Consider the following 22,668-nt stretch of genomic DNA (forward strand, 5'->3'; position numbering starts at 1 on the left):
AACTCTCCCCTAACTCACATTATTCCCATCTTACAGCATAAGATGGCACGCTATAGGACGTCAAAGGACAAAGGGTTCAGGAGGTGACACTTTAAGACAATTTAAGAATGATAGCACCATGAAAGCAGCCTGCCTGCCTGCCTTCCTGCCTGCCTTCTTTCTTTCTTTCTTTCTTTCTTTCTTTCTTTCTTTCTTTCTTTCTTTCTTTCTTTCTTTCTTCCTCCTCCTTCCTGTTCTCTCTCTCCCTCCCTCCCTCCCTCCCTCCCTCTCTCCCTCCCTCCCTCCCTCCCTCCCTCCCTCCCTCTCTTTCTTTGTTTGGTTTTTCGAGACAGGGTTTCTCTGTGTAGCCCTAGCTGTCCTGAAACTCTCTGTAGATCAGACTGGCATCACATTCACAGAGACCCGCCTGCCTTTGCCTCCCAAGTGCTGGAATTAAAGGTGTGTGCCAGCACCGACCGGAAAACCAGCCTTTTCTATAGAAAAGTGTGGTTCGCTCAGTCTTCACGACAACCCAAGAGTTAGACAGCACTTTTTCCTTCTGAAGAAGGTGAGGATTGGAAAGACTAAATACTTTATCTAGGACCAGAGTTTTTAAATATCAAAATACTGACTTGAATCCAGGTCATGAACTTAGAGTCCATGGTCTTTGTCAAAAAGCCATAATTCTGTTGGGTGTGGCCTTGCACACCTGTGATCTCAGTACCCAGGAGGCTGAGGCAGGAAGATTTGGAGTTGAAGTTATAAAACATTTCAAAAACAAAAATGAAAAAGAAGAGAAAGAGGAGGAGGGCAGCAGCTTCCCCCATCACTCACGCAGGCCTGGTGATGCACAGCTATAGGCTTAGCCAATCAGAACGTGAGTTTGAGGTCAGACTGGGCAACCCAGGGAGACTTCATGTCAAGATGGAGCTAAAAGCCTAGGGATGCAGCACAGTACTGGAGTTCTGACTTAGCATGGGAGAGGCCCTGTGTTCACTCCCTAATACTTCACCAAGAAATGGGGGGAAGGTGGTATGAGTGTGTGTGTGTGTGTGTGTGTGTGTGTGTGTGTGTGTGTGGTGTGTGTGTGTGGTGTTAGTGTGTGTGTGTGGTGTTAGTGTGTGTGTGTGGTATGTGTGTGTAGTGTTAGTGTGTGTGTGTGTGTGGTGTTAGTGTGTGTGTGTGGTGTTAGTGTGTGTGTATGTGTGTGTGGTATGTGTGTGTGTGGTGTTAGTGTGTGTGTGTGTGTGTGTGTGTGTGTGTGTGTGTGTGTGTGTGTGTGTTGGAACAAACTGACCATAATCCGTAGGATATGGAGTATGTAAAAGCAGTAAACTAAAGAGAATCATTATCCTCTCTCTTTGGCTACCCCTCTCCAACCTTCTTCTATCTTTAGGTAACAAGTGAAAAACCACTATGGTTTGTGTAGATTTCATCATAAAATAAATCTTTACCTCTTTGAATTGGCTGTTTTAAAATATTACTCCCATTTCAGCAGTCCCTATTTATGAGGAACTTGTTCTAGCTTACGTAGAATACTATATTGTTCCTGGGGAGACAGTAAGATCAACCCAAAGAGCTTGGTGTGGGGAGCAGAGAGTGAGGTCTTGGGATGTCCCCCACGAGATGTGTTTTGCTTCCGATGCCGAGGAAGCCAGGAGCTCAGGTTTACCCGTTATTCCTGCTCTTCCCTCCCTCACTGTCCTCAGCCCCACTCATGGGAAGATTATTTAGCCCTGATGGATCTGGAAGCAAACATCTGTCAGAGGAGCAGAAGACATTGGTGCTATTGGTCACAGACACTCTTCTGAGCCAGAAGGTGACCTTATGGGAGGGTGAGTTGGAACTTACAAGGATGATGGGTGGCAGGAGAGAGCACACGAGATGACTGTAAGAAGGAAAATCAAGTCCTTTGCCAGAGGAAAAAGGGGTAGATGCTGGCCTGTCCCATGTGGTGTCTGCACACCATCACATTGCACTGGACAAGAGAGGACAGGGAGAAAGTAACATGTCACGATGAGCAGATAGCGTGTCCTCCTCTTCAGAGTGGCACATCTTGAGTAGATGGGAGTGGCATTTGGGACTAAAGCAGTTATTAAAAGGCGCCTCCCATAGACCATGAGGCTGCTTGAAGCTTGAAGGAAATAAATAACCAGATGGATACTCAGAGAAGAGAGAAGGGCTTCCAGTGGGGGCAGGTAGAGGGGAAGGCTTGGGGAGCAGGGGACAGAGATAACAAACAAGTGGGGAGAATAGAAATGGGGTGCATTTGCTGATTCTTCCCAGTGGTGACAGAAATTGGGAAACTGAGTTGCTTCCATTTTTTAAGAAGAATAATTTATTATTATTATTATTATTATTATTATTATTATTATTATTATTTTGTTTTGTTTTTTGGAGAAAGGTCTCTCTATGTAGCCTTGGCTGTCCTGGAACTATGTAGGCCAGGCTGGCCTCGAACTCACAGAGATCTGTCTGTATCTGCCTCCGAGTGCTGAGATTAAAGGCCTGTACCACCGTGCCTGGTCCTCTTTTCACTATTTTTAAAATTACGTGTGTGTGTGTAGGGCGGTGTGTGCATGTGAGTGCAGGTGCCCTTTGGCCTCACCAGTGCTTGTGAGACACCCACAGTGGGTGTCGGGAACCAAACTTGGGTCCTTTGGAGCATCCGTGCTCTTAACTGCTGAGCTAGCTCCCCAGCCCTGCCCCCCTCTTGGAACCTCTTTGCATATGAAAAGAAAGTGAAGCACCCCAGGACCAGCAGGATAGATCAGCTGGTCAAGTGTGCATCTCCGGCCACTACACAGGTACACATATGTACCTGCACTCACCCCACCCTCCTCACCCCCAAATAAGGAAATGTCAGTGGCTACTCAACACTCTCGACTTCTAAAAATCTTGACATTTAACCAACACTTAACCCTTCCCACAACCCACCCAACAATTGGGCCTTTCTGTAAACACCACACATCTCTTTAGAGAACACACAAAGTACATGATGCACACTGTGTAGGCTGTGTGTTGCAGTCATGGCCACACGGGAAAAGTATAGAGAAATGACTGTCCTCTGTCACCTTGCCTCTGGAACTGTCTACAGAGATGAATTTAGAAATGACATCGAAGGTTTGGCCTTGTGGCCTTATTGCTCACCAACCCCTTCTAGGCTTGTCAGGGCCTGGCCCTGGTGAAGGGGAGGATGGACTTAGCAGTGGGCTCTTCAGGGTGGGAGGCAGGGCTTCCATGGTGCTGAAATCTAGGAACTACCATCTTTGTTACATCCCTGGAACAGTGCCTTGAGTCGTACCAGAGCAGAGTCTGCATGCTCGGTGAGGTGGCCCATGTGGACGACTGTGAGTTCCCAACCCTAGGAGGCAGGGCCCAGAAAAACTCTCCCCAGGGGCTGAGGATAGAGCTCAGTCAGTAAAGTGCTGCCTAGAAACCCTGAAAACCCTGGCTGTAAATTCCCAAACCATATAAAACCAGGAACAATGGCACATGGCTGAAATCCTAGTACTCAGCTCATAGGGGCAGGAGGTTGTAGAGTTCAAGGTCTCCCTCACCTATCTAGGGAGGCCAGCCTGGGCTATAGGGAAGCCAGCCTGGGCTATAGGAAATCTTGTTTCAGTCTTCCAGACAGGACTCACACACACACACACACACACACACACACACACACACACACACACACACACGGCAGCAGGCACAGGGCCTGCACAGGTTCAAACCCCAGCACAGAGAAGGGGAGGTGAACACAAAATCCCGCCCCTAACCGCGAAGCTGTTTCAATTGGTGCCAGATGAAAAAAGGAAGCTCAGTTTCCTCCAGTGGAAGGTGCCTGGGTTTGTCAGCCACACTTCATGGCAGGACACGTGTCCAGGAGGAGTTGGCCAATACAAAACTGACTCCGCATTTTCTCTTGCTTTGTTTTGGGAGGGATATTTTTGTTTCATTTTGGTGTTTCTTGTTGTACTGGTTTTTTGTGTTTGTTTTTATTTTCATTTTCTGAGTTTTCTTTTTGAGAGAGAGAGAAAAAAAAATCATGAGGTTGGTAGGAAGGTGGGGGGGATGGGGGGTTGAGGGAGGGGAAATATGATGAAAATATATTTTATGAAAAAATGTAATTAAAAAATAAAATTAAAATAACAAAAAAGGGAATCCTTTTTCCAAAAAAAAAGAAATGTTCAAGATCATTCTTGGCTACATCATAAGCTCATGGCCTGCCTAGGATCTACGAGACTCTGTCTCAAACAATCTTACGTAGACTACCAGCCACCGGCTTGGTTAGAGTTCCCAAACAGCGGAGGTCAGTTCTTGCCAACATCAAGTGTCAGAAACACAAATTGGCTGGAGTTCTCCACTAGCAGAGCCAACCTCCGGGCTGTGACATAATGACTGTAATCGACAATTCCACTGCAGTCCACTGCCGTAAGTAGAAACAGAATGTGTTCTATACAGTAGAAGACTTGTCTGCTCAGGAGCGTCTGTACCAAAACAACGTGTACTTTGGAAGGAATTCCTACAACCCTTTGGTTTAAGCAAATCCAATAATCGAAAAGCTGACTTTATACAAAAAGGCTAAATTCAGGGGAATTATCCACTTTGCAAAATAATGCTTCACTTTACAGAAACATTCCCCCGCGGTACTCCTTCCACACGACATCCTTGTTAGCGTGTTTACAACATGAGATCCTTCTATAAGAATAGTGATGGCCTCACTGCTTTTGGGGGGCATTGGTGGTGTGGCGATGAAAAGAATCCGAGGAACTCTGCTGTCATCAATATGGCTCCCTTGACAGGTTCCAGCCACTCTGGGTGTTTCCACACTCATGCCTCTGAAGCCCTAGGGAGACGGCTGTGGGGCAGGGCTACCATTCTGGTTTCATAAGAGGAAGGTAAATCCCAGCTCTAGGAGACTGAGTGACTCATGAAAGGTCACCAGTAAGTCATAGGGCAGGTCTGGACCCTCCCTGCTCTAACAGCTGGGCCCAGTGAACAGTGCGTTTTTAAAAGCCTGGAGGCTCTTCCCTCTTAGTTAATTTCTATCTTCTTGAATGTGAGCTGGACTTAGCGACCTGCTTCTAACACAGTGAAAATGGAAATATAGTTACTCGCAGGTGGAGAGACCCATAAATAACATCTTAACTAAGATTAGTATCAAGGTTCTCATCACCAGTGATAAAGCTGATTGAGAGCTAGGGAGGTGGTGCAATTATAAAGTGCTTGCCTTGCAAGTACCAGGACCCGAGTTCAAGCCCCAATACCCACATAAAAAAAGCTTGGCATGGTGGTGTGTGCTTGTAATCGCATCATTTGTGAGGCAGAGACAGGCAGATCCCTGGGCCTCACAGAGCAGCTGCCTTAACCTTAACTCAGGGAGCTCCAGGCCAGTGAGAGATCCTGCTTCAAAACACAAGCTGGATGTTGCCTGAGGAATGACACCTGTTTGAGTTTGCTGTCTGTTGCTACGATAAACACCTCATCCAAGAGCAACTTGGGGAAGGAAAGGATTTATTCAAATTACAGGTTACAGTTCCACCTGAGGGAAGCCAAAGCAGGAACCTGGAAGCGGGAACTGGAACACGGACTATAGAGGAATGCTGCTTCCTGGCTTATTTGTCATGGCTTGTTCAGCCTGCTTTCTCAAACAACACAGGCCGACCTGCCTAGGGGTGGTACCACCCACAGTGGACTCCACCCTCCCACATCAATCATTAATCAAGAAAATGCCCCATAGATATGCTCACAGGTCAATCTGGTGGAAGCAATTGTTAGTTTTATGTGGCGCAGTGTTATTAAGCGGCGCTGTTTATTGTGCAAGAAAATCCACGAGACACAACAAAATCCACTATAAGAGTTTATTAAGAGAAGGAACGGAGGGGAATGTGCTCAGGTCTATGGAGATTATGCAGGGAGAGAGAAAGAAGAGGAAGGAGAAGGGGGAGGAGTCTGTGACCCGCTTTTTTTTATATTTTTATTTTATATTTAATTTAGTTTTACATATCAGTCATAAATTCCCCTGTCCTCCCTCCTCCCACCCTCCAGCCTTCCTCCCCAATCCACCCCCCCCCATTCCAACCTCCTCCAAGGCAAGGTCTCCCCTGGGGATTCAGCCCAGCCTGGTAGATTCAGTTGAGGCAGGTCCAGTCCCCTCCTCCCTGCACCAAGGCTGAGCAAAGTGTCTCAGCACAGGCCCTAGGTTCCAAAAACCCAGCTCATGCACTAAGGACAGGTCCAGGTCCCACTGCCTGGGGGCCTCCTAAATAGGTCAAGCTAATCAACTGTCACACTTATCCAGAGGGCCTGGTCCAGTGACCCGCTTTTTATAGATTCCCCCACACATGCATGTATGGGCTCACATAGCTACGCCACACACGTGCATTGATTGTGTGATCATGCTGTGTGCAAATTACTCGATCATGTAGCACACAGATTACATAGGACATAAGGCCCCGGGATGACCAAGCCTCCTGCCTGACTACTGGACAGCGCATGCGCGGCCATGTAGCAACAGCAATTCCTCAGTTGAGATTTCCTCTTTCCCAGGTGATGTTTCTGACAAAAAAAACAACTAACCAGAACAGAATCTGAGGTTGTTCTCCAAATTACACACACACACACACACACACACACACACACACACACCATGTGCCTGCACAGTGCATGTGAGTACATATACATGCTCATAAGCACGTGACAGACTGATAGCAAGGGCCAGGAAAAGGCACACCCGTTCTGTAGAGTTCTAGCAACTCCCATACCTCAGTTTAACTATGAGAAACACCAGACACTGCAATTGAGAGTTATTCTACAGAACACCTCACAACTACTCCACAGAAGCTAGCAAGGTCACGAAAGAGCAAAAGACAGTCACAGACCAGGGACACTGATATATGACAACTAAATGTCAGTGGGAGGGGTCTTGGAATAGCAGAGGGATGTTAGTGGGAAAATAGTGGAAATGGAATTGTGTTTTCTGCCAATGATAGTGTCTTTTTGAAGATTTTATTATAAAAAACCTTGGAAATAAAATAAGTAGTACACACCAAAATTAACCAGATCCCAAGTCTATAAATTTCAATGAACTTTAATACAGTTAGAACAGGCAATGTCTTCATTTTGACAAAGGGACTGTGGTTGTAGGTGCAGGATAGATGAGAACTCTCCCCTCTGTCTTCATAACTCTTCTGTAAATTTGGAAATACTTCCAGAAAAATCGCTTGTTTCTGAAGCTGACACAGGCACCTGCGTTCTTGTTATTTTTGGGAAGTTGGGGGAGCATCATGGTTGGGGGAATGTTTGGCCAGTCTGGGCAGCTTCTTTCATGGAAGAAACCTATCTCACTTCCCAGATTCCACAGAACACAATACCTCTCATCTCCTGTCCTGAGATTAGCCCAGCTTCCCACTAGACTGTAAAGAAGCTGCCGATTGGGGTGTGTCAAGGAGGCCTCACCAGACAGCTGACTGCAAAGCCAAGGAGGAAGAGGAACCCAAGCCATGGGGGGCTGATGACCTCCATGGAAGACCATCAGCAACTTCTCCCTAAGTACACAGACTCTGCCTGGCCCATCAGTGGTCACATGGCATCTCTCTCACGTTGAAAAGTGGCCTGCCTCTTGATTTGCTTTGATCCCTCGGATGTGGCAGATGGCGAGCCAGTTCTGCATCTACCATTTCAGAGTTCTAGCAGTTTCTGAAATCTCTTTTAAATCCAGTTTTCATAGAAGTGATTCTGCTGGTCCTTAGATTCGGACTGTCATGTTGTGAGGAAGCCTGAGAGCTGCAAGGAGATGTCACATAGAGAAAGGATGAAGTTTCATGTGTGTACGTGAAACCTTCAAACCTTGGCCCTCCCAGGCCCGGCTTAACTGCTGAGTGGCTCTGCTGTTATCAAAACGACAAGAGCAACCACAGCAGCAGCAGCAGCAGCAGCAGCGTTCTGCTGATTATTGTAAGTGCACACAAGAAGTAGGAATAAATCTTTGGGTTGATTTGTTACACAGCAATGGGTAGCTGAGATGCTCATGCATATTCTTTTCTGTTACTCAACTTTTATATATATTCTTATGAATTTTGGTTCTTTAACCTTAAAATAAGGGTGAAGGTGTGTCTCTTTTATAGAATGTAGTTGTATAGTACTTCAGGTATATATTAAATAAAGACTTGGAAATCACTTAGAATAAACGGCCTAGAAGACCTCTATTATGAATTCTCCACCTTTTGCTTCCCTGACCTCAATTCACGGTTCGTTGAAGATGGTGAGCATGGGCTACTGAAGGACCTGCATTTCTACCTAGAATGTTCTTTTTAATCTTAAGAGATTTTTATTTTTATTCATGTGGATGCATGCACGTGTCTGTGTCTGTATGCCACGTGTACACAAGTGCCTGCAGAGGCCAGAAGAGAGCATTGGCTCTCCTGGAGCTGTAGTAACAGGCAGCTGACATGGGTGCTAAGAACTGCCCTCTGGCCCTCTGGAAGAGCAGCAAGTGCTCCTAATCACTGGACCACCTCTCCAGCTTCTGGAATGTTCTTGTAGATATTTCTACGATGTTCTCATCTTTATCAGGTCGACTTTGAATACTGTCTTGTCAATACACCTTTCCTGGCCCAACTTTAAACTGGAGTTTCTCCTTATTTGACCCTCTGTGTCCTTTGTCTTGGTAAATTTTTCTTCCTCTCCCTTATTAATACACATATGATGTGCTATCTTTCATCTTATTTGTGTTCATTTTCTATCTATAGAAACTCACCTCCAGAGAAGCCGAGTTTTACTTAAAAAAATAAACTGATATAAACCTAGAACTTAACATTGATGAGCAGAGCTGTCACTCACTGACTCTGCTGAATGAAAAAAGGAGTTTTTAAGCTCAAAGGCTCCCATCTGGAGGTTTCAGGCTGCTGCGGGCTGAGCAGTTCCCTCTACAGGCAAAGTGTGACATAGTGTAGTTTATCAGCTCGGTTAGACAAAAGATCTCCAGTTTCTAGACAGGGAGTCAGAACAGGAGTTCAGGAATGGGGGTTACATGCTCTCTATGACAGCCATTCAGCTCTGTCATCACAGTGCAAAGGCAGCCATTGGCAATACGTACACAGGCTTGATTGTGCATGTAAAACTATCATTAGAGACTGAAATTCAAATCTCATGTCACGAGCTTGCTTTGCTTTTCAAAATTTTCCACCACTTACAAATATAAAACCTAGGGGCTGGAGAGATGGCTCAATGGTTAAGAGCACGTGCTGCTTTTGCAGAGGACCCAGGTTTAGTTCCCCGCACCCCCAACTGTTCATAACTCCAGTGACAGAGAATCTGTTGCCCTCTTCTGACCTCTGAAGGCACGCGCGCGCGCGCACACACACAGAGGCAAAACACTCATACACATAAAATAGAATTAAATGAATCATTTTAAAACACACGAACAAGCAAAAAAAAAAAAAAAAAAAAAGAAAGAAAAAAAACCAACCCGTGGCTGGAGTGATGGCTCAGGGGTTAAGAGCACTTGCTGCTCTTCTTCAAGGACCCAGGTTTGCCTTGTGGGCTGTAGTTAGTAGAACACTGCTCTTGACAGTCTCCAAGTGACTCCGAGTGTGGGAGAGGAATTCAATTTCCAGGCAAATAGCCAGAGACTATTCATTTTTTGACAGAAGTATTATTCATAATATGACCTCATGAATATGCATAGTGATTTCTGCATTCCAGACACTTTATAGCCCATGTGACTGGACGAGAAGGTATCAGGTATCAGCCAAAGGAAAGGAAGCATTGTAGGTTCAAACTGCTAAGTGCATTAACGAGTCCTCGTTTCCTTCCTGTAAGAAAGGCAACGGGCGCGGTGGGAGCAGCGTCGCGGTGGGAGCGGCGTCGCGGTGGTCGCGGTGGGAGCGGCGGCGTCGCGGTGGGAGCAGCGGCGCTGTCGCGGTGGGAGCAGCGGCGCGGTGGGAGCAGCGTCGCGGTGGGAGCGGTGGGAGCAGCGGCGTCGCGGTGGTCGCGGTGGGAGCGGCGGCGTGGTGGGAGCAGCGTCGCGGTGGTCGCGGTGGGAGCAGCGGCGCGGTGGGAGCAGCGGCGCGGTGGGAGCGGCGGCGGCGCGGTGGGAGCAGCGGCGCGGTGTCGCGGTGGGAGCAGCGGCGCGGTGTCGCGGTGGGAGCAGCGGCGGGTGTCGTGGTGGGAGCAGCGGCGCGGTGGGAGCAGCGGCGGGTGTCGCGGTGGGAGCAGCGGCGCGGTGGGAGTGGCGGCGCGGTGGGAGCAGCGGTGCGGTGGGAGCAGCGGCGCGGTGTCGCGGTGGGAGCAGCGGCGCGGTGTCGCGGTGGGAGCAGCGGCGGGTGTCGTGGTGGGAGCAGCGGCGCGGTGGGAGCAGCGGCGGGTGTCGCGGTGGGAGCAGCGGCGCGGTGGGAGTGGCGGCGGCGCGGTGGGAGCAGTGGTGCGGTGTCGCGGTGGGAGCAGTGGTGCGGTGTCGCGGTGGGAGCAGTGGAGCGGTGTCGCGGTGGGAGCGGCAGCGGCGCGGTGGGAGCAGTGGCGCGGTGTCGTGGTGGGAGCAGCGCGGTGGGAGCGGCGGCGGCGGCGCGGTGGGAGCGGTGGCGGCGCGCTGGGAGCGGCGGCGCGCTGGGAGCGGCGGCGCGGTGGGAGCGGCGGCGCGGTGGGAGCGGCGGCGCGGTGGGAGCGGCGGCGCGGTGGGAGCGGCGGCGCGGTGGGAGCGGCGGCGCGGTGGGAGCGGCGGCGTGGCATCGCAGCTGGCACAGGTGCTAACACAGAATGATCCTTCCATGAGCCAATTAGGTCTACGGGGCCTCTTGACCGAAATATGCGCCCCAGCCCCAAATAGCCATTTCACTCTTCGAGGTTCTCCACAGAAACGCAACGTGTAGGCTGTATATGTAATTGTAAACAATTGGCTCACATGATTAAGCCCCATGACCTGTTGTCAGTAAGCTGGACACCCAGGGAAGCTCAGGTCCAAAGCCTGAGAAGCAGAGAGCCATGCTGTAAGACTGGCCTGGCCCAAACAGAGGAGACCGTCACTGCAGCCAGGAAGACGGCTCGTGGATCCCACGTTTCTCCACTCTTCTGTTCCACTCAGGCCTCAGTGGATGGGGTTGAGCCTACACACACTGGGAACGACATTCTCCTTTTCCAACCCTACCACTTCAAGTCTCCTACAAACATCCAAGCAGACACAACCAAAAACAAGGCTATCTAGACATCTTGGCATCCCATGGCTGTGGAGGCCCTCAAAGGTTTCCTAGTGAGATCTGAGCTAGTTGTACCCAGCGGAGCTGCATTAGAGGATTGCTTGACCATGTGCATGGTTACTAGGTGATTGGAAGGGTCTGCACTTGGCTGAGCTAGGGAGAGGTCTTTGCTCCACCCCTTGGCAGTCCTATAAATAGCCCTTCAGAAAAGACAGGAGGGGCCATTGGATATTGATTCAGGCCCTCCTGAGGCTATTCTGTGTTTCTATTTGTCTCTCTTCCTTCTATCCTTCTACCTAATATCTCTTATCCCTCTCTTCTCAAGAATACCCTGTCATAATTGTGGGAGCCGGTGACCCAGCTGGGCTCCCACACATGGTCCAGTCACACTGACATTTAAAGCTACCTATCCCAACTATCATAGTAAGAAAGGGGTGTGCAGGGTGTGTGTGTGTGTGTGTGTGTGTGTGTGCATGGGTGTGCATGTGTATGTATGTACATGTGACACACACACACACACACACACACACAGACATGCTCAGGATGGGACCAGTTTAAACCTAGCACCTTACTGACCACAGAACAGCTAAGTCTCTCTAAGAATCAAAATACAAGACAATGCTAACACGCCTAGATACAATGCTCATGCCCTCGGCTCACACACTCCACTTCTAGATACGATGCTCATACCCATGAGCTCATACTCTCAGCTTTTGTTTGGTTTCATTTTTGTGGTGCTTGTGGCAAATGTGATTTTGGTTAAACAAGAATTCATTTAGAGTTCTAGAACTACTCAAAACTTATTTTTAAAAGTTAAAGTTGGGCTAGAACAACAGCTCAGCAGTTAAGAGCACTGGTTGCTCTTGCAGAGGACCTGGGTTTGGTTCCCAGCACTCACACAGCAGCTCACAGCCATCTATAATACAATTTCCAAGGGGTCTGACACCTCTTCTGGCCTCCACAGACACCAGGCATACCCGAACATACATGTAGGCAAAACACCCTTATGCATAAAATAGAAAAATAAAATAAACCACACAAAAACTTAGAGTAACAAAAAACCTTCTGTCTGGATTTACCCCCAGTTTTTTCTTTATATCTGACTTCCTGTTAATGGTGTTAAAAAAGATTTATTTTTTAAAACTTAAAAAAGATTTAATTCTTAATTTTTTAGTATGTTTATGTGTGAATGTCTGTGTGTATGTATAAGTGAGTGCAGTGTCTGCAGAGGCCAGAAGAAGGCGTCAGATGCCAAGTTGGAGTTACAGACAGTTGAGAGATGCCTGACCTGGGTGCTAGGAATGGAATGTGGTCCTCTGTAAGAATATTAAGTGTTCTTAACCACTGAGCCATCTCTCCAGCCTCTATTTATTTACGTGTGTGTGTGTGTGTGTGTGTGTGTGTGTGTGTGTGAGTCTGTGTGAGTTGTGTGCACTGCATGCATGTAGGAGCCCACAGAGGCCAGAGGATAACATTGGATTCCTGGGAACTGGAGTTACACACAGTTGTGGCTTCTCATGTGGGTGCTGGGTATGACCCAGGTCCTCTGCCAGACAATGGGCACTTAAGCCTGCTTCCCAATTCCCAATTAGTGAATTTTTAAAATTACTCCCCCCCCACTTTTATCACATCCTTGAGGATGAAAGGAAAAAGAACCCCTAGTTCACATGTCAGAAGATTCCCTTTCCCCATCACTTCCTTTCTCATTCTCTGGTCAGGAGAAAAGGCATCAGAGCAGAAAAGTGAAGGGAAAGTGGAGGAGTCAGGGAACAAGCCACGCCCCCATCTCCAGGAATAGTCCTTGTTAAGCTTTTCTCCCATATTTAAAAACAAAGCGTACCCCTTGTCAGCACAACCTTTGAAATGTGGGTTTTCCTCCTGTACTACATCTCAGACACATCTTTGTGGGCTGATAAATGCATACCTCCGTTGATGCTGTTAATGACACTGTGCGTATTCACCTGTGGACAAAGATTTATCTTAATACCATTTTCTAGCTAACATGTGCTGACTTTTGCTCTTATCTTCGAGTTACAAGCTTTAATTTTACCAAAATAAACAGTCCTCAGCGAGACATATTATGTCATTCTTGATTACTTTTCTTTGACTAAATTACCATTGGTAGAATTCTTGGGGTACTCACATACTTCAGATGCGTTTATTCATGATTCCCAGACCAACTTTTACTCACACCCTCCCAAAGCCAAACCAAGTACTCCGTGAGTTCCTAGCACCCTAAACCTCCCCAGTACTGAGTTCGAGCATCCACACAGCTGTAAGTCTGATAGAGAGAAGCACATCTTGTCATTTTGACTTTGACTTGTCATGATTCCTTTGGTCACCAGGGAAGTTAAATGTTTTAAATGTTGGCTGATCAGCCTTGCAGATTAATTTTTTAACTCTGTTTGAGAGGATTTCAAAAGCACTAAAGAGAAAAAATGCTCAGTTGTCATCCAGCCTCAATATTTATTAACCAGTGGTCAATCTTGTTCCCCTATGTTTTCCTCATAAACACAAATACATCAGGATATCTTAAATCCCAGATATCATATCCATTGCATATTTTCCATATGCATTTTATTTCAAGGTTCGGGTTGGCTTTGAATTTGTTCTGTAGCTGAGGCTGGTTTCTTGATCTTCAGGCTTCAGTTTGCTGAATGCTGGGATACAGGCATGAATCACCATGTCTGGCTTCAACATGTATTTTGAAAAAAATCTTCTTTTAAAAAATAATCATAATGTTATCAAACTTGAAATATAGCAATAATTTGTTTAAAATACCACAAGAATCTAGTCAGTGTTCATATATCTGACTCTCTCAGTGTTCATATATCCGGCGCTCGCTCGCGCTCTCTCTCTCTCTCTCTCTCTCTCTCTCTCTCTCTCTCTCTCTCTCTCTCTCTCATTTTGGTGCTAGGGATCGAAACCAGAGACCAATCTATGCTAATCATGTGTTCTACCATGGAGCTATGCCTCCAGCCCATGTCTCGTGTTTTTCCTTTTCCTTCCCCACAGGTGATGTACTGAATTGCGATCTGTACAAAGCCCACACATTTGCATGTGGTTGCTGTGTCTTTTCGATTTCCCTTCTTCTTTCTGTCCCTCCCTTTCTTCTGTAATGAGGTGAAACTCAAATCATTACCATCCTCAGAGCCCTTGCTTGCTTGAGAGAGGGTCTTGCTTTGTATCCTGGTTGGCCTGGAACTCAGGTCTCTTGCTTCTGCTGAACAACCTCTCTATCACTGACTATGTTCTCATCCCTGGGTTTTTTTGTGTCAGGGTTTCACTATGTAGCTCAGACTGGTTATGAACTCACTATGTAGCCTAGGTTAGCCCAGACCTTGTGGTTCTCCTGCCTCAGTGTCATGAGTAATGGGAGTACATACATGCTCCATCACAACCAACTGCAATAATCATTTTAAAGAGTATGATTTGTAAACCAGTTTATTTACAACTCTGTGCAGACACTGCTGACCTCTAGTTTGAAAAATATCATCATTCTGGAAAGTACCTAATAGGCACTCCTACCCTGTTGCTCTCTCCCACCAGCCTCTGGTAACCCTTGGTCTTTCTGTCTTTATGAATTTGCCTATTCTCTTATCTTACACACATATGTCTGTCTTTCTGTCTGTCTGTCTGTCTGTCTGTCTATATCCTCTTCCTCCTCTTCCTTCTATTGACTTTCCATTTTTGAATGAATTGAATCATCCTCCCCAGTGGGTTCTGATTATCCATCCCCAGTTTCTTGTACTTTTGGCTAATTAGTGATCAGATTTGGCAACAAGTTCAGGTTCAGATGTGATTCTTTTTTTATTTCAGGATCTTTCGTATTTACTCCTGTGTATTTGTATGACTATACATGAGGGGACATTTACCTTAATTTGTTACAAGATCAATCAGTGGGCTCAGATATTATCAGCTTGGTCCACTTAGTATCAAGTCCCCTGTCCGTTATCTAGGTATACGTGTGTGTGTGTGTGTGTGTGTGTGTGTGTGTGTGTGTGTGTGTGTGTGTTCATTCAGGTGCACGTACACACGTGTGCACTTGTGTGTAGAAGTAAGGGGTTGGTGTTGGATGTTTCAATTGTTGTGATGAAATGCCATGACCAAAGCAACTTGGGGAGGAAAGGGTTCATTTGGCTGCATTTCTCTCTCTCTCTCTCTCTCTCTCTCTCTCTCTCTCTCTCTCTCTCTCTCTCTTTCTTTCTCTTTTTGCCTACAGCACCCGGTATTTCCAGGCAGTCTCCCATCCAAGTACTAACCAGGCCCGACCCTGCTTAGCTTCTGAGATCAGACGAGATCGGGCGCATTCAGGGTGGTATGGCCGTAGACTAGGCCAGCTTTCTTAGCACTCAGGACTATCTGCCCAAGGGTGGCCCCACCCATAATGGGGTGGCCCATCCTCCACCAATCACAAATTAAGAAAATGCTCTGCAGGTTTGTCTACAGCCTGATCTTATGGAGGAATTTCCTCAGTTGGTGTTCCTTTCTCTCACATGACTCTAGCCTGTGTCAGGCTGACATAAAATTAGCCATCACGGTACCTTCTTCTACCGTGCTTGCCTCATCTTTCTGTCGCATTTTAACATTTATAATGCATTTTGTGTGCATGCATGTGGGCACACAAAGGCCATGGTATGTGTGTGAAAGTCAGAGGTCAACTTTGGGAAGGGCTCTTTCCTTCTGTCCAGTAGATTCTGGGGACTAAACTCCGATCTCCAGATCTACACGACCTCTCAGTTCAGCTTCCCAGTGGTGCCTGGCTCACTCCAGTCTTCCACATGCAAAGTCTCAGGAGAGAGAACTGCCAAGTTCGGCTGGGTTCAGTGGATGGGTGGGGTGGGGTGGGTGGGGGCATGTGGCATTAGGACTTCTTCAGCTTATCTGCCTCCTTTAGGAAGGGACTGCAGGAAGGGATTTGTGGCTTGGAGACGTTAAGAAATGATTGATACTTTTAGTACAAGCACTCAGTAGGAGCTGCTGGACACCTTTCCTTTGTTTTTCAGTCACAAGTTCCTAACATTATTTTACCCCCAAGAGCCATCCTGCTTAGGTGCTGGACTCTTTTCCTATCGTCCATGCTTATCCCTCTGTTTCAATATGGTCAATTTTGTATCTTAAAAAACGTATTTATTTTTATTTTATGCCTGCATGTATGTATGTGTACCACATATGTGCACGGTGCCTATGGAGGCCAGGAAGGGGCATCAGATACCCTGGTTCTGTAGTTACAGATGTTTGGAGGTGCTGGGAACTGAACCAGGGTCCTGTGCAAGAACAAGTACTGAGCCATCTCCCTAGTCCCCGACTTTGTATCCCTCAATAAAACTAGTGCCGGGGTCACCTCCAGGGATCTCTCTCCACTCTCTCAGGAGTGAACGGGTTGGAGCAGCTGCTCTTCTCCTGCTCCCCAAGGTCAGACTCTTGAGCACACTGTACTTGCTTCACTACAAGCTCCTTGAAGATGGGGCATCTGCCCTACTTAGCTTTCACCTCAGTGCTTTGCACAGATCCTGACAGGGACTCAGCAAACGTGGGTGTGAAGCTTTCTGACCTCTTCTTCCGTTCTTGGAGACCCTCACTAACCTCCTTGTAAATTCTCTTGCACCATTTAAGAGGCAAACCAGATTTATCTTGGCAATAGAGTCCAAGCACCTTGGGCAGGAGAAGTAAGTCTTGTGCTATTTTTCTTCCTTTTAAGGTACTGGGAGAGGCTCATTGGTACTTGTTTGTTTATTTTTACATTTCTATTGGATAGCATGAAGTTCTAGCCGCACAAACAAAACTTTAAAAAATAATGGTTGACAGAATCTCCTTGTTGTTCTAATCTAACCATTCAGGGGCTGGGGGGTTGTGACAGAACTCTTTCCCACTGAGAACACAGAAGCACTGTTAACCTATTACTGCTTACTACTCAACCATACATAGCTGCAAGGTAGTCTAGAAAATGAAAAGTCGAGCTTCTGTGGAAGATGATGGAGAGGGTGACATCAAGGAACAGCTTTCAAAGTCTCTTATGTACCTAAATAATATGGTCAGGGTCCTTTCTGAGTCTCTTCTTCTTCAACAGACTAATTTTAAAACATTTAAATTCTAAAAGCATGTGCTTTCATCATAAAAAGTTTAGATGCACATAAAGAACAATATAAGAAAATCTCCAGCACTGTCAGCCATACTCCTTTTCAGAGCTAAAGGCAAGTAGCTGTTTGGTATGTTTTCCTCCAGACCTTTGAATATGTTTACACAAGTGTGTGTGAACACACATGTACACAAACACACATTCATATAGTTACTTGTAGATGGAAGTTTACATATACGTACTTTCAAATAAAGCTATAACAATAAATTTACAGTAGAACCATTTATTTTTCATTAGTAATTTGATTTTTTACTTTATAATCTATAATAGATATTTAATATCAATACATAATAGTATTTCATGATATGGATAAATCTTTATTTACATATTCTTTGTTGGTAGACTGTTTAGAAAACTGCCATGGTATAATTGACCTCTGTAGAGTTCATGAGCTCTCCGCTTTCATTAGACACAAAACAGCAAGTCCAAACATTGACATCTTATGTGACCAAATCATTATTTCTGAAGCTAGAAGGGCTAGCTGAAATGTCTCAACTGTCTCAGAGAGGGGTCTGGTTAATAATCGAATCTCTCACATTTGCTTAGCACATTCCTTAAAACATTGGGGACTGTTTACTTCTTCCTGTATTCCTGGAAGAGAGTAGGGCAAGATTCATCATCCCCAAACCCCAGATGAATGGGAAGCCCACAGGAGGCTTCTGGCTGTTGTTGAGAGCAGACCTCAGGAAGACCCATGTGTCTGGCCTCACACTCCACATGCATGTGTTTCCTGCTCACCTTGGGCTGGTCTCCTAAGTAGTCACACTTGCTTTCAAATCGTGAGGCCAGGAGCACAAACATTCTCATGAGCCTCCCAGTGATTGTCTCCTGGCCTTCAACGGCAAATCCAGATTGTCTACAAAGAGAGTATTCAGGTTAATGACAGTCTATCTGAAGACAAATAGAAAAAGGGTAAAAGTGAGCTAACCCAACCATTCAGCAACTCTAACACAAATCTTAAAAGGTCTTATTAATAAAAAACCTAGAGCCAGATATTCAGTCAGGGTGAAAGCTGGAAGATCAGAGGAATGGAACAAACCACAGCTAACCCCACCTTGACAACTCCTCAGCCGATCCTGTTTCTACAAGTCCTCAGACTGAAAGCCTCTGAATCCTTACCCATAAGGGATCTCAGCTGAACTGTCTAAAAGCCTCTAGTTCCTGGTCCTCATGCCTTATATACCTTTCTGCTTCCTGCCATCTCTTCCTGGGATTAAAGGCATGTGTCCTTACCAAGCAAAGACATGAGATCTCAAGTGCTGGGATTAAAGGCATGTGCCACCATGCCTGGCTCTGTTCCCAGTGTGGCCTTGAATTCACAAAGATTCAGATGGATCTCTGTCTCCTGAAGGCTAGGATTAAAGGCGTCTGGCCTTTATGTCTAATCTAGTGGCTGGCTCTATTCTCTGATCCACAGATAAGTTTATTAGGGTACACAATATATTGGGGACACAATATGTCACCACAAGAAACTGGGTTAAAGGCCCAAGTGGGCTTGCCTGAATTTACCCTATATGTTAGTGGCAGAGCCAGGACTATGGGCCATGTCTCTTGATTTCTACTCTAGACCATTTTTTCCCTTCTTTCCTTCCCTTTTCTTCTCTTTTGAGATAGGATCTACCTATATAGCCCAGGCTAACCTGGACTTGCTATATAGCTCAGGCTATCCTTCAATTCAAAATCTTACTGCCTCAGCCCTCTGACTGCTGACATTACAGGTATACGGCACTACAGCCAACCTACTCGTGGGTTCTTTTTTCTGCAGCTCACAAATGCACTGATAGAGGGCATTGTGTACTAGCAACAACAACCCCGGGAGGCACAAAGCCCGGGAGGTAATCCAACAGTGCCTTAGGTAGGGCATGTGAGATGAAGCAGCACCGGAGGAGAGTCATGTGTGAAGCAATCCCCATGCCGCACAATGTCAATGGGCCCTTCACAATGGGCTCCTCAACACCTAGCTGCACCTGCCTGCTTCCCTCCTGATGGTTTTTTAGAAGCGCTCTTACCCCCAAGGAAAAGTCCTGAAATGTGACAGAATCCACTAACAAGAGTTTTATCAAGACAAGGAGAAAGGGATAGATGTGATCAGGCCTGTGGAAGGACACGTGTGAGAAAGAGGGCGGGGGGAACATGGGGCCCGTCTTTTAAAGGCCAGGCCGCACCTGCGCACACAGGCATGTGCATAGATCACGTGGTCACACCTGCACGATTACGTGATTATGCAGTCATGGGGCATGGGTTATGCAGAATGTATGACCTGGAAATGACTAGGTGGAGATGACTAACTGTCCCTCCAGGCATGCACAACCATGGGGACATGGCTGGAATTCCTATCACCCCCTCATCTGAGAAGTAGGTTTGGGCAGGGCTTGAGCTACCCTTTTCCCAATGGGCTCTCTCCTAGAGAAGGTCCAGTTATCATGTTCATAGACCCCCAATAATCACCCCACTTACTAGACTGGCTGAGGGCTATCATTACAGAAACCACAGTTTCTAAACCCACTATCAGAACCTGAAAGCTGATCTGTTCTGGGAAAGAGAGAAAAGGCCTGTGAAACACAGACATGCTGGGGAGTGCAAGAGACATGTTGGGGCAAATGCAGAGGTAAGACACTCATCAAGCTTTAGGAAAGTAGGGAAAGATGCAGTTTCTTCTGCTAAGGCTAAACTCTGTGCTTCCAAATGGACTCCTAAGAGCACCCAGAATTAAATGGTCTAGGTGGGGTGTAAGAGTGTTCTGGAGCAGCTTGGGATTTCCAGACAGATGATGAATGGAAGAACTGATGTTGTAATGCATCAATCAGACTTTAATTTCCTAATTATGACTCTATACTGAGGACTTTGTGTCAGGCACTGTGGAGTCTATGGTGTGTCCTATACCATTGAAGTGTAGTCACTGGAGTGTCAACTTATCATTAGTCCATCCATCCATCATCCACCATCCATCCATCCATCCATCATCCATCTATCCATCCATCCATCCATTCATCTATCTGTCCATCATCCACTCATCCATCCATCTATCATCCATCCATCCATCATCCATCCATCATATATCATCCATCCATTATCCATCATATATCATCCATCTATCATCTAGCCATCATCCATCATCCATCCATCCATTATCCATCATTCACCCACCATCCATCCATCCATCATCTACCCATCTGTCCATCATCCATTCATCCATCCATCATCTATCCATCCATCCATCATCCATCCATCCATCCATCCATCCACCCATCATCCATCTATTCTTCATTCATCCATCATATATCATCCATCCATTATCTATCATATATCATCCATCCATTATCCATCCATCATCTGTAATCCATCCATCCCCCATCTGTTCATTCATCTATCTAGCCATCTCTCCACCCATTTACACATCCATTCATCTATCCATATACACATACATTCATTCATACATATATCTGAGCATCCATCTATCTATTCATTTGTCTTAGTTAGGGTTTCTATTCCTGTGAAGAGATACCATGAGCATGGCAACTCAACTCTTTTTTTTTTTTTTTTTTGAGACAAGGTTTTTCTGTGTAGACTTAGCTGTCCTAGAACTCACTCTGTAGACCAGGCTGTCCTCAAACTCACAGAGATGTGCCTGCCTCTGCCTCCCGAGTACTGGGATTAAAGGCATGTGCCACCACTGCCCGGAGACCATGGCAACTCTTATACAGGAAAGCACTTAATTGGGGCTGGCTTACAGTTCAGAGGTTCAGTCCATTATTGTCATGGCAGGATGCAGGCAGACATGGTACTGGAGAGGTAGCTGAGAGTTTTACATCTGGATTGGTAGGCAGCAGGAAGGAGTGAGACACTGGGCCTTGTAGCTAGAGTTTTCCTGCCTGGCCCACAGTCAGGACAAATCTTTGTCACTTGCCAGTCCCACAGCCGTCAGACCCAACCAAGTAAACACAGAGACTTATATATTGCTTATAAACTGTATGGCTGTGCCAGGCTTCTTGCTAACTGTTCTTATATCTTAAATTAATCCATTTCTATAAATCTATACCCTGCCACATGGCTCGTGGCTTACCGGCATCTTCACATGCTGCTTGTCCTGGCAGCGCTGGCAGTGAGTCCTTCTGCCTTCCTGTTCTTTCTTTTCTCCTCTCTGTTAGTCCTGCCTATACTTCCTGCCTAGCCACTGGCCAATCAGTGTTTTATTGACCAATCAGAGCAACACATTTGCCATACAGAACATCCCACAGCAGGGCCTGGCTTGAGCATCTGAGATCTCAAAGACTACCCTCAGTGACATACTTTCTCCAACAAAGCCATACCTCCTAATTGTGCCACTCCCTATGAGTCTATGGGAGCCACTTGTTTTGTTTTGTTTTGTTTTTTCGAGACAGGGTTTCTCTGTGTAGTTTTTGGTGCCTGTCCTGGATTTCACTCTGTAGACCAGGCTGGCCTCGAACTCACAGAGATCCACCTGGCTCTGCCTCCCGAGTGCTGGGGTTAAAGGCATGCACCACCACCACCCGGCAAGCCACTTTCATTCAAACCACCATACCATCCATCCATCCATCCATCCATCCATCCATCCATCCATCTATCCATCCATCCATCAGTTCATCCATTTATCTGTCCATCTATCCATCCATCTTCACATCCATCTTTTCACCCATCATCCATCCATGCATGCATCCATGAATGCATTCATCTGTCCATCCACCCAGCCATCCAGCCAAAGATGCAGATCTTCCTCCTTCACAGTGACCGGAGGGGACCCACACATAAACAAGACTACACACAATGAGATAGTACAGTGTAAACTGATTTCTCCAAGAGTGTCAAAGGCCTCCAGTCCCAACCACACCTCCCACCTTGTGAGTCAGAAATTAAAACACATTCATTAATCTCACCTAAAAGTCCCAAACAGTTCTGCTTCAAGTGGTAATAAATATTTCATGCCCAATTGTGTGGTGTTCCTAGCTGTGTTTATTAAATAGTTTCTCATAATTCCAGTTATTCATTTTAATAGGTCAGGCCTTGGCTGTGATTTAAACAGACCGCTGAGGAAACAGCCGTGGTTAAACATTGTAACAATATGGATTATTAATTTAATTGGCCGGCTATTACTTGTTTGGACTCTGAGCTAACACATTTAGTTCAGTCTCTAGTGGCCCATAAACCGCAAAGGTCGTGACTTCAACATTCAGAAGAATGGGGAAAAGGCGCTGAGGCTGAGATTGGGAGGAAAACTTAAGAGCTGCGGGGGAAGGCAGTGTGGGGAGGCAGCCGGCTTGCTGCAGGCAGGGCAGGGCAAAGGGGATTCGTTTGTCAGCTCCTCATTAAAGCCTCTTCGGCAGCCGCTGCCTGGGTTGGCAACTG

At 46.4% G+C, this 22,668-nt stretch overlaps 1 non-coding gene across 1 annotated transcript; it reads right to left on the reverse strand.

Annotated features, from left to right (window-relative positions):
• Window positions 1–15,378: 15,378 nt before the first annotated feature.
• Window positions 15,379–15,497, reverse strand: LOC131903251 (5S ribosomal RNA). Its single transcript, XR_009377488.1, has one exon. It is a non-coding gene; the product is annotated as a 5S ribosomal RNA (ribosomal RNA).
• Window positions 15,498–22,668: the final 7,171 nt, after the last annotated feature.

Source organism: Peromyscus eremicus, chromosome 1, assembly GCF_949786415.1.
Source record: "Peromyscus eremicus chromosome 1, PerEre_H2_v1, whole genome shotgun sequence".
Lineage (NCBI taxonomy): Eukaryota > Metazoa > Chordata > Mammalia > Rodentia > Cricetidae > Peromyscus > Peromyscus eremicus.